Raw genomic sequence first — 10,823 nt, forward strand, 5'->3', positions numbered from 1 at the left:
CTTTGCTGTGCTTGAAACACTGACAGGACCACAAAGGCTGTTTTCAAATAGTTTAAAAGAGGCTTGGATATAAAACGATGTATGACAATAAAGAGTGTCATAGGGACCCATTTTGTATTTTGTTAGTAACTGGTAAAATAAAACACATATTTAAATACAGACTTGATTGGACTGTTGGAAATTAACCATTAAATGTTAGATACATACACCCTGCACACATTAATACTGCATTCTAAGACTGATAAAAACCACATGAGAATAATCTACAAACTTGACAGCAAAGATACAGAAGAAACATTAGACCAACAAATTTATAAAAATTAAGACTTGAAAGCAAATTTTCTCAGAATGAAAGAAACATTAATTAAGTGTAAGTGTGTTGATCACTGCAATTATAACTAAGTTAATGCTGTTAAAATTGATGAAAAGCTGCAACCCTATCTAGTCACTGAGAAGTGCTACAATGTTTATATATAAGCAGCACATAATCAGTAACAAGAAAGGCTGTTAACTTGTTAATTTTTGACAGCAGTACTTTTAGAAGTTAAAATGTTTACTCCAGATTTTTGAAGAAAATAAGAACTACACAAAAGGAAAAAGAAAACTGCACTTCCATTAGACCAGTACATCAAGCCCTTATAAAGAAATTAACATTCTCTCCCCAACTACTTTACATACAACTCTCAATATAACCCTCATCTACTCAATTTTTTCCTTTTTCTCCCTATAGAACATATATCCATACATACCACTCGCATTATTTACCCTCATCCTCCCTCCATTTCTTTCTTATCCATATCAACCTTAACCACCTATATTGGCCTACTCTGTGTGTTAAATATCCCAATGAAAGTGTTAGTTAATGAAAAGATTTTAATCATGAAGTACCAGGCATGGAAGAATGAAAAATTTCAATACTGAAAAGAAGATCTAAACTTTTCATGTTTTTTTTAATATTGAGCTAATTTTGAGTTGTAGTTTTTATTTCAATATCAAATGGTTATCATTATTTTCAAAATTAAGGTAACAGCCAAAGTTACAATAAGCCAAAATGTGTGATGTAAATTTCATTTAAAGAAATTATCCTTGGATAACCATTTTGCAGCCAAAATATATATTTAATTGAAAGGTGTAAAAAATATTTAAAAATGAAAAAAAATAGTCTAATTGAAAGCAAAAATTGCCAAAAGTGATAAAAATGCCAAATGGTACAAAAGTACCTGTCTGCTAATGTACTAGCCAGCTGACCTGAGGGTTATCTGGACTTTAAGGTGCTAGTTCACCGAAACAAATGGCCGCAGTGACCACCCGTCTCTTCCTTTCGGAGTACCAATTTTAGAGTCTCTGATTTGACAAAAGCATGACTTATACAGCCAATATGAAAAACCTGACCCATTTTACAAATTAAAAAAAACCATCCCCAATTAAAATTTCAATAAAAAGTTAAAAACACCCCCAATTAAAATTTGAATAAAAGATAAAAACATTCCCAATTAAAATTTAGATAAAAAATTAAAAACATTCCCAATTAAAATTTGAATAAAAGATAAAAACATCCCCAATTAAAATTTAGATAAAAAATTAAAAACATCCCCAATTAAAATTTGAATAAAAGATAAAAACATCCCCAATTAAAATATGGATAAAAATTAAAACATCCCCAATTAAAATTTAAATAAAAGATAAAAACATCCCCAATTAAAATATGGATAAAAATTAAAACATCCCCAATTAAAATTTAAATAAAAGATAAAAACATCCCCAATTAAAATATGGATAAAACCCAATAAAAATTTGAATAAAAGATAAAATAAATCCCCAATAAAAATTGGATTAAAAGATAAAAACATCTCCAATTAAAATATGGATAAAAAGATAAAAACTTCCCCAAATTAAATTTTGGATAAAAATTAAAAACATCCCCAGTTAAAATATGGATAAAAAGATAAAAACTTCCCCCAATTAAAATTTGGATAAAAACATATTGACATAGCCACGGGGCTCTGCCAAACTTGTACCAGTAAAGGCGATACATGGTACACAGTCTGACCAAGTCGCCCTTGGTCACGGTCCAACTGAGTGATCGATCTCACTCAGTTTATGCATGGTACAAAGAAAAGGTTAAGACCACGACTCGGTCGCAGTCTGACCAAGTCACCCTTGGTCTGACGGTCAGGGTCCAACTGAGTGATCTATCTCCCTCTGTTCATACCAGTACTAGCAGATACTTGATATGTATGGTGGGGACGTTACTATACCTAAATGGGAGGTATAGTATCTGTGAACCCTAAACATAGATGGCGACTTAACTTCCCATACATGTAATCAAGTATCCAATGCTATTACTGATAAGTTATATTATGTTTATAAAATAACCAATGAAAAACTGTAACCACAATAATAAGATAAAAAACATTTGCATCAAAGTTTCCTGTGGTAAGAAGTGAAATATTTCTTTTATACAAGTTCAAATGTACTAAGTAGTCCAGTTATAGTTGGTTTCCTTGAAGGCTTTCAAAATGCTCAAAGAAGATGTCGACTTTTGAATAAATACAATGTGACAGTAACTCAACAATAGAGTAAAAAAAAAAAAAAAAAGCTATGAAAATCTCAAAGTACAGTCTTTCCCAATAAACGATAATTACTAAAGGTATCTTTTTATTTTTGCCTTGCAAGTCTTTGCATGAAAAATGTCACATTTATGTCATACAAATGCTAGTCAGATTACCTCCACATAGCTTTGAAATAACAATCAAATGTTGATTATTGTCTTAAGACAATGTACCTTCATTTTAAAGTTATATATTGTGCACAAAACAACAGGTCATGATATTCTTGATCCGAGGTTACACAAGGGTCAAATGACAGACAATGTTATTACTATATACTAATAGTACAAATTAGTAGGTACATCTTTCATGCTGTAGGTGTTAACAAAACATGATACAATTTCAAATGCAGAAACCATTATGGCCTGATCTATGTAAAAAAAAAAGCGAAAAAAACCCACTTCGAAATGATTACCATTGAATTAAAAGTGAACCTCAAAATCAACAGGAATCACCATACCCCTAAACAAAATTCAGCAGATGGAGAGTTGTCTCATTGGCACTCATAACACATCTTCTCATAGTCTTATTGGCACTCATACCACATCTTCTCATATCTATGGAATGACTTTACCATAAAGGGATAAATATAACTTGAAATATTATTACAAGTAAATACCAGCTTTCAGTCATGTGTGGTCTGACCCAGCCAGGGATTTAAGGAAGCTGGCTTGTCATGTTTTGGACTTTTTGTCAGATTTTCGGAATCCTCTGGTTTTATCCATTTAAATGCCTTGAAAAAATTTGTCCGGTGACCCCCATTTTTCTTTTTGAAATTCTTTAACATGTATAATGATAAGCCATCTGTAAAGTTCTTATAAAATTTTAATTACTTTTAACAGTTTTGTAGAACTTTAACTTGTCAATGATAAAGCTATAAAAAGTCAAGAGAGAATATTTTCCCGCCAAAATTTCAATGGCTCATATCTCGAAAACAAGCACGGTGACCTATATATTTTTTTTGCTTTTTGGATTCCTTTATTAATTCCTTATCAATATAAACTAGTGTTTTGAAAAGTTAATTACTTTGAAACTGAGAAGCGAGCTCCCTTAAACTCAAAACTCTTCCTCTCAAAATAACTGAAACACTTAGATTATTTCTAAAAAGCGGAACAAAATATTATTTTAATAATATTTTAAAGAAACATAAAAAAGTTCCAACTAAATATGTTATTTATTAAAATGAGTAATGATTCATGTAGCAATCACCTAATATAATACTGTTACTTAAGACATATGAATATGGCAATATTGAAAAAAAATACATCCTGCTTTAAAAAAAACCTCATACATTGTAGGGAAGAATCATAGGTGTTTAATTGTTACAGAAATTTCAACTTTACAATCGTTATAAACTAGCAAGCAGGGAAATTAGTTCATTTTATTCCACTTGATAATAGTAAATAGTAAAACAAATAATATATGACATTTTTTGTGACTACTAAACATACAAGTAAAACAATACTAGCATTCTATAAAATATACCATTCCTTCTAATGCAAATATGAAATACTATTTGACATTGGTTTTAAACTATTGCAAAAGAATTCACTTACAAAAATCAAGAGGAGCAATGTTCAATTTCATAGACAGGGTGTTAAATATTTTAAATCTAAAAAAATTTGAAGTCACAGGATTTACCATTAAATTTTAAAACAAGTTAAATCTTCTTTTCTACAAAAAACAAGAGTTGTCTCCTATTTGTTTTAGCCTTATGAAAAACTGTTACCAAACTGAAAGATCCTACAAATATGGGAGATAACTCATTAAACTTAAGGTGAAGTCATAATTGGGAGGAAGGGGTGTTTAATATTAGATAATATTGAGAATGGAAGCACTTTTGTAGATGATAACGACGTAAATATAGTTTGAAATCCCAATGTCAGACCAAACCACTTAATGCATTATCTAGACCTGTTTACAAGCCAATTTTTTTACAGAACTACAATACTGTCATCTTACTTTATTTACATCTTATATAGCATATCTAACAACAAATATATAACAAATATATATAAAACTAATACATTCCAATTTATTGCAGGCCTTCCATACAGTTAACAAAACTAGCTCATATGAAGAGATACAAAAGTGTATTCCCTCCCCTTTACCCTAAAACTCGGCCTGCTAGTTTCCATTCCTCACAACTTATGCTCAGTTTGTTAAATTCAAAAACAAGTTAAATCTTCTATTTGCATTAGCCTTATCATGAACTATCAAAATATCAAAAGTACCTACAAATATGGGAGATAACTCATTAAACTCAAGGAGTAGTTATCTATACTACATGTAAATTGGATGAGAGTTGTCTCATTGTCACCAATTTCACATCTTCTTATATCTATATACCTATAAAAGGATAGTAGAGCGTAAGGACAGGAGTAAAACAACCCCCCCCCCCCCCCCCCCCCCCCCCCAAACTGAAAGGGCATAAAAATAGATTTAAACCAATGGTAGCTGATTGTTCTCAAACGTCACATCAAAGTCTTACATTAAACACCTAGCAATCAAAGTCTTACATTAAACACCTAGTACATGTATTAACTAAGACCATATAGGGGGAACTGTAGGCCTATGAAATTCGAATGTAATCAACATATCTGGTTTAAAAGAATAAATCTTTACAACTGGCTCTCACCCTCTTTCTTTCTATCTCTCTCTTTTATTTGTATTATACATGTACTACATATTTGTTTGTCAATTAGTGTTTCCAAGTTCCTCAGATCAACAGAATCCATTCTTCCTCTGCTTCAGATGATTTTTAAATTAACAAGCACGCTTTGTCTACAAATAGAAAATAACATTTCATTCAAAACATAAACTAAAATTCACAAAATAATATAAAAATGTTGATGTCAGAAGATATTTACATTTTATCCATATATGGGGTAACCAGGAGATAGAGGCTATAGAAATTCTTCATATAAAGCAGTTCAGAATTGTATTAAATCTTATTGCATCTTAAGTATGAAATGCCGCCATTGTACTTATATTTTACTTCAGATTTGTTTAAAATAAACATGTCAATTTTTTCAGGCACCATTGGATTGAAATTTTTCATTCAACCAAAGATTTGATGGATATGGACAATATGCCTTCAAGCTAGTTTAATCCTGCCACACTCTGTATGTGCCTGTAATTCAGTGGTTAATGTTTGTTGCTGTGTTTTGTTCATTATTTTGGACATGAATAAGGCAGTTTGTTTTCGATTTTTTTTTAATTTTTTTGTACAATTTTCATTTTTTAGCCCATTTATAGCTGACTATGTGGTATGGGTTTTACTCATTTTTGAAGGCAGAATTGTGACCTATAGCTGTTAATTTATATGTCATTTGGTTTCTTGTGGAGAGTTTTCAAAATTGCAATCATACCACATCTTCATATTTTTATATCTGTAATAAGGTATTGTATTATTATAGAAGTAATAAAATTGAATGTTCATTATCTTTAATATTACCTTGAAACAAGGATTTAATGTAACCGTCAACATACATACCTTAAGTTGGTATTATTTTACATCCAGGTCCTACTTTCCATCAATTTTCCTTCAGTAAATCATTTACGTATTTTTAAAATATCCAGGATAACTGAAGAAAAAAAATTGAATCCATAACTGTAATAGTTTTAAACACTTAATGAAGGCCGTATGTTGACCAATAGTTGTTAACTTATATATCTTTTAGTCTCTGGTGGAGTTAGTTGTCTCATTGGCAATTATACCAATCTTATTTCGATATCTATACATGTATATGGAATTTAGTCAATAAATTAACATCTAATCATAGCAGTTAAATAAGATACAATATTGCTAAAGTGACATATAGGTCCAATGGGCCAGGTGTAAATATCAAATTGCTATGTATATGTTCCAGACCATATGAGTATTTGGACTGTACGCGTACAGTCCGGACCGTATACATATACTCATACGGTCCGACCATACACGTTCGGTCGGACGGTATGCGTATACGCATACGGTCGAGTACGAGCTGACCATACATGTTATTTGATCATATGGGTTAAATTGAAACAATCTTTATTTTTAGTTTTACAAATTGTTATTGATAATTTATTACAATTAGATAGATAAAATGAACAAACGAACAATTGAAATTTGGTATTTGTTTAATTGTACACCTGAATCCTATTTTGGTACTCTCGCCCAAGGTGACACAATTCAAGAAACGTAATATTTTTAGCATTTTCATGTATGCAGTTTACATGGTTTATGCATGTTCTTTTGTATTTGTATTTTTTGGTAAAGTTGCTAAATATTCTAAAACAATCAATTGAACTCCCACTTTATGTTTACTTTCGATATCTTTAATTTCAGTGATCATAATACAATTTTAATGTATTACTGATTGACATGCTTAATACCAGAGATTAACATTTTTAATGAGAGTGAATTAAAAAAAGGTAAAATATAAAGTTTTTATTTCAATTACAATTGAACTTTTTTTATATTAATTTGATATTTAAGTTATGTTGATCTGCTATATGCATTTGTATCTAATAAACTTTGCTAACTTTTGAATATTAGTCAGACTGTACGCGTACGGTCCGACCGTATGAGTATTTTGAAAAAGTATGCATACAGTCCAGACCCATACGGTCTGGAACATATATACATGTAATTGTTTAGATGTATGTTATGATTCACATGTCACTATAATAAATTATAACTTATAACTTACTAATACATAACATTTTATCTAATAAATATACATGCATATTATCATGGCATAATAATAATATACTTCTTAATTTACTAGGCTAATTCTTGTGAATTTTTATAGTTTTTTATTTTTAGTTTATGCATGATTTTTTTTTTCCACCTATGAATTCTTATTTGTAATACATATTTTGGTCATAACTGTTAATTGTGACCTGTGGAGCAGGAACAGTGTACCCTTCCTATTCTTTCAGGAGCACCATTGTTAAAATTCTACATTTTGTTGGGTTGATATTATATAAAGGGGTCATCAATAATTGTCAACCATTTTCCAAAGTGTACAAAACAGGGTATACATATACACTTTTTCAGACCCCCTACCCTCCCTTAAAAAGTATACATCAACCATTTTCAGATTTCAAGACAAGATTCAATCATTCTTAAAAAAAAATTAAGATCAAGTCTATTATAGTTAAGTTTAATATAGAAACTTGCATTGAAAATAACTGAAACATATCAGACTGTTTTATTTGATAAATAAAAAAATGCATACTTTAAAGATGTTGAAATTTTTTTTACCACCCTCCCTGGTTAGGGTTAGATTGCTCCCTTAGAAAGGAGTAGGTCCGGTAAGGACCAATTTTGGCCTCAAATTTCAGGTTCATCTGAAGAAAGATTTTGACCACTTTTTAAACACTTAAGGTGGTACCCAACACTTTCACTAAAATTAATTTGGCTCGTTTAATTTTCATAAAATTTTGTCAAAGTATTTACTTTGACACTTTAACAAAAATATAAAAATTTATAAAATTTTGAACCAACGGTCTTGTCAGAAAAATTGCACTGGTTATATAGCAATTTGACCATCACCACTTTTGATCATTGAGAAGCTTAATATTCCTTTTACAACACAACGTAATTAAAACATTTAGCTGACTTTACAGAGTTATCTCCCTGTAGTGTTAGGTACCACCTTAAGTGTCTATTTCATTTGATTCAAATAGTAAATGTGAAAGATTTTAATTGATTTAGTCATTAAAAACGATCCGATTTGAAAAATCTACCAAATATGCCGAAAAAATGTCACTTTTCAAATGGTTTTTGTCAAAAATGAAAGTGGCCGCATCCGTGTTCATCCTCAACCTTTATATATGTTATGTATTATCATAAAATACAACTTGCATTTCAATATTAAGGATGAACACGAATGGGGCCACTTCCGTTTAACACGAAAACCGTCTAAAATTTAACTAAAATGCTAGAATTATGAAAATTTCAGTAACTTAGCATGACTTAATGGTGATAGTACCCGATATATGTGCTTTGTATTGTCAAAAACAGCCAATATTTATGTGACTGTCCAATGAATAACTATAAGTTTACATTTTAACCATTTTGTAAAACTGCTATATTTTGGGGCCAAAAGGGGTCTTACTGGACCTACTCCTTTATCCCTTTTCTACCCTTAAACAGAATATCAATGAACTGTTTTGGTGCTCCATGTTAATTATCTTGTGGAATTATGTAATACTATATCCAAATGTGAATTTATACATCAAAATCATAACTTCTCAAATGAAATGATTTAAGACATCTGCTACATGTACCTTATGCATAATTTACCTTGTCTTTTGAATGTCAAAGCTTCATGCAGACCCAGTTGTGATGTTCCTCATATGGGAGATTAATCAGTATATAATCATTCTTCCCTTTTACAAGGATAGGTTGTTGACATATTTCTCAATCCCAAACCTGGAGAACCAGAGAATCTTTACTCAAGCTTTGTTTCCTTTAAATCAATTGAAGACCAAGGCTGACGAGTCATACGACCAAAAATTTCATATCAAGAGTTTTCTTCTCCTAGACATCCTTTCAAGGTTGATGACCATCATTCAGCCAGCTATTTAACCCATAACTGGGGCAAGGTTGATGAGTGCTAGTGATGTCCGCATGTCGATCGGCCTACACACTTCATCTCTAGGGTCCTTGCTACTCCGAGATCCTCTACAGTCAAGCCTAGGACACTAGATCCTAGTTACCGTGTGCTGTCACGGGGAGGCACTGTAGAAGCCTTGTTAGTGTAGAGGCTATGTACTAGAAGGAAAGACTTACGCACTCAGCTTTCTTTTCACCTATGAATATAAGCTATCCAGCGGCAGTGTCAGAGTCTTCGACTCCCAACCACACTAGACGCATACACAAACCTGTGGTAACACCACCAGCACACAAAAAAAGGGGTTATTATTTCAAATTTAGAAAAAAAGAAGGTTATTTATTTAAATTTGGAAAAAGAAATGATTATTAAATATTTATTCAAATTTAAAAAAAGAAATGGTTATTTATTCAAATTTAATTTAAAAAAACGAAGGTTTATTTATTTATAATTTTAAAAAAGGAAGGATTATTTATTTAAATTTTGAAATAGGAAGGTTTATTTATTTATAATTTAAAAAGGAAAAATTATTTGAGTTTTAAAAAAGGAAGAATTATTTATTTAAATTTAGAAGAAAGAATGGTTATTTATCTGAAAACTAGAAAAGGAATTATTTATTTAAAATCCAGAAAAGAAAGTGTTATTTCTTTAAATTCAGAAAAGGGAAGTGTTCATTATTTTGAAATTTATAATGCATTTCATCCAAAAGTACAGGGTTATTTGTACTTCACAATCTTTAAAGCAACTATACAGTATCAGAACAGTGTGAAATTACAACACCAACACATTACTTACTTCCCCTCCTTACCTAGCAACTTCTTCATCTCTATTACACTAGGCCGTGGGGTAGCCCTCCCTGACCTCCAAGACCTTATATACACTGGACTCTCATGGGTTAACCCTCCCTGACCCCACGCCCTTAAAACAAGTCCCTGGATTCCCATGGGGTAACCCTCCCTGGCCCCAAAACCCTTAAAAACAAGTCCCTGGACTCCCATTGGGTAACCCTACCCGACCCCCAATCCCTTAAAACAAGTACCTGGATTCCCATGGGGTAACCCTTCCCGACCCCCATCCATTAAAAACAAGTCCCTGGACTCACATGGTGGTAACCCTCTCTGACCCCCAATCCCTTAAAAACAAGTCCCTGGACTCCCATGGGGTAACCCTCCCAGACCCCATCCCTTTAAAAAAAACAGGATCCTGGACTCCCATGGGGTAATCCTCCCTGACCCCCAATCCCATAAAAACAAGTCCCTGGACTCCCATGGGGTAACCCTCACCAACCACCATCCCTTAAAAACAAGATCCTGGACTCCCATGCGGTAATCCTCCCCAACCCCCAATCCCATAAAAACAAGTCCCTGGACTCCCATGGGGTAACCCTCCCCAACCACCATCCCTAAAAACAAGATCCTGGACTCCCATGCAGTAATACTCCCCAACCCCCAATCCCATAAAAACAAGTCCCTGAACCCCCATGGGATAACCCTTCCGGAACCCCATGCCTTAAAAATAAGTCTTGGACTTGTTTTGGGTTAGCTATTCCCTACTCCCTTCCTTGCCCTTAAATACAAGTGCCTGGAGACTTACTCTCCCTTTCATC

General features: G+C 32.2%; 1 long non-coding RNA gene across 1 annotated transcript; it reads right to left on the reverse strand.

Moving 5' to 3' along the window:
• Window positions 1-5,295: 5,295 nt before the first annotated feature.
• On the reverse strand, window positions 5,296-10,071 carry LOC134686743 (uncharacterized). Its single transcript, XR_010101655.1, has 3 exons — window positions 8,908-10,071; window positions 6,106-6,196; window positions 5,296-5,393 (listed from the first exon to the last, which is right to left on the reverse strand). It is a non-coding gene; the product is annotated as an uncharacterized LOC134686743 (long non-coding RNA).
• Between the last annotated feature and the right edge of the window lie 752 nt (window positions 10,072-10,823).

The sequence above is a fragment of the Mytilus trossulus genome, chromosome 10 (genome assembly GCF_036588685.1).
Source record: "Mytilus trossulus isolate FHL-02 chromosome 10, PNRI_Mtr1.1.1.hap1, whole genome shotgun sequence".
NCBI classification, from domain to species: domain Eukaryota; kingdom Metazoa; phylum Mollusca; class Bivalvia; order Mytilida; family Mytilidae; genus Mytilus; species Mytilus trossulus.